Consider the following 2,500-nt stretch of genomic DNA (forward strand, 5'->3'; position numbering starts at 1 on the left):
GAGCCGTCCGCCCGAGCGCCGGCGCGTGGCCGGTGCCGGCGGGGGCCCTCCGAAGGCGGGTCTCTGTTGCGTATCGGTCAGTGGTCGCTGTGGTGCGATGTGGAAGAGAGAAAGGTGGGGGGGGGGGGGGAGGCACGACTCGCCGGGGCCCCCGGGGGAGACGCCTCCCCCGGCTGCGCGCCCGCCGTCGACCTCCCGGAGGGGGACTTAGAAAATAGCCGAAAATGCGGAGCTCCGCCGTCACAGGCCGGCGTTTCGCCCGGGCAATCCGCCCAGGGCGCCTCTCGGGCGGCCTTCCCAACTGCCGTCGACCGCCCGGAGGGGGACTTAGAAAATAGCCGAAAATGCGGAGCTCCGCCGTCACAGGCCGGCGTTTCGCCCGGGCTACCCCGCCCGGAGCGCCTCTCGGGCGGCCTTCCCAACTGCCGTCGACCGCCCGGAGGGGGACTTAGAAAATAGAGGAAAAGTGGGGAGATAGAAAATTTTTCAAATTGCGGAGCTCCGCCGTCACAGGCCGGCGTTTCGCCCGGGCTATCCGCCCGGAGCGCCTCTCGGGCGGCCTTCCCAACTGCCGTCGACCGCCCGGAGGGGGACTTAGAAAATAGCCGAAAATGCGGAGCTCCGCCGTCACAGGCCGGCGTTCCGCCCGGGCAATCCGCCCAGGGCGCCTCTCGGGCGGCCTTCCCAACTGCCGTCGACCGCCCGGAGGGGGACTTAGAAAATAGCCGAAAGTGGGGAGATAGAAAATTTTTCAAAGTGCGGAGCTCCGGCGGAAGAGGCCGGCGAAGCGCTGGGGGTGGCTGGAGACACCCTCACCATGGTCGGACAAGTGTCTGAGGGGACTCCGGTGACTCTCTATGGAGGTCACTTGCTCGAAACATGCTCTCCTATATACGTTTCCGAAGGTATTTTGGTGATCGCCTACCTTCTAAGCCTTTCGCCTTCCTTCACCCCCTGACTCTTACCTACTACAGCGCCCCTAACGACCAAAAGCGGTACTGTCCAACCCCTGGTACCTCCCGGCCGACCCCTGGTACCTCCCGGCCGACCCTTGGTACCTCCCGGCCGACCCCTGGTACCTCCCGGCCGACCCTTGGTACCTCCCGGCCGACCCTTGGTACCTCCCGGCCGACCCCTGGTACCCCCGCCCATTGAAATGAATGGGGGAATTTTTTTATTTTCCCAATTCGACCAAGAGGCCTCCTCCCCGGCCACGCTCGGCCTCCGGGCCGGGCCGGGGCTTCGCCCACGGTACCTCCGGCCCTTGGTACCTCCCGGCCGACCCCTGGTACCCCCGCCCATTGAAATGAATGGGGGAATTTTTTTATTTTCCCAATTCGACCAAGAGGCCTCCTCCCCGGCCACGCTCGGCCTCCGGGCCGGGCCGGGGCTTCGCCCACGGTACCTCCGGCCCTTGGTACCTCCCGGCCGACCCCTGGTACCCCCGCCCATTGAAATGAATGGGGGAATTTTTTTATTTTCCCAATTCGACCAAGAGGCCTCCTCCCCGGCCACGCTCGGCCTCCGGGCCGGGCCGGGGCTTCGCCCACGGTACCTCCGGCCCTTGGTACCTCCCGGCCGACCCCTGGTACCCCCGCCCATTGAAATGAATGGGGGAATTTTTTTATTTTCCCAATTCGACCAAGAGGCCTCCTCCCCGGCCTCGCTCGGCCCCCGGGCCGGGCCGGGGCTTCGCCCACGGTACCTCCGGCCCCCACCACCTCCGCGGGCCGCGTTCCAGCGCTATTCACCCCGGCCAAGAGCCCTCTTTCCCGGGCAAAGCTCCGCGGCCGAGCCGGCCCTGGCTTACCCCTGGTACCTCCCGGCCGACCCCTGGTACCTCCCGGCCGACCCCTGGTACCTCCCGGCCGACCCTTGGTACCTCCCGGCCGACCCTTGGTACCTCCCGGCCGACCCCTGGTACCCCCGCCCATTGAAATGAATGGGGGAATTTTTTTATTTTCCCAATTCGAACAAGAGGCCTCCTCCCCGGCCACACTCGGCCTCCGGGCCGGGCCGGGGCTTCGCCCACGGTACCTCCGGCCCCCACCACCTCCGCGGGCCGCGTTCCAGCGCTATTCACCCCGGCCAAGAGCCCTCTTTCCCGGGCAAAGCTCCGCGGCCGAGCCGGCCCTGGCTTACCCCTGGTACCTCCAGGCCGACCCCTGGTACCTCCAGGCCGACCCCTGGTACCTCCCGGCTTACCCCTGGTACCTCCCGGCCCACCCCTGGTACCTCCCGGCCCACCCCTGGTACCCCCGCCCATTGAAATGAATGGGGGAATTTTTTTTATTTTCCCAATTCGACCAAGAGGCCTCTTCCCCGGCCTCGCTCGGCCCCCGGGCCGGGCCGGGGCTTCGCCCACGGTGCCTCCGGCCCCCACCACCTCCGCGGGCCGCGTTCCAGCGCTATTCACCCCGGCCAAGAGGCCTCTTTCCCGGGCAAAGCTCCGCGGCCGAGCCGGCCCTGGCTTACCCCTGGTACCTCCAGCCCGACCCCT

Source organism: Hippocampus zosterae, unplaced genomic scaffold (genome assembly GCF_025434085.1).
Source record: "Hippocampus zosterae strain Florida unplaced genomic scaffold, ASM2543408v3 HiC_scaffold_84, whole genome shotgun sequence".
In the NCBI taxonomy this organism is placed as follows: domain Eukaryota; kingdom Metazoa; phylum Chordata; class Actinopteri; order Syngnathiformes; family Syngnathidae; genus Hippocampus; species Hippocampus zosterae.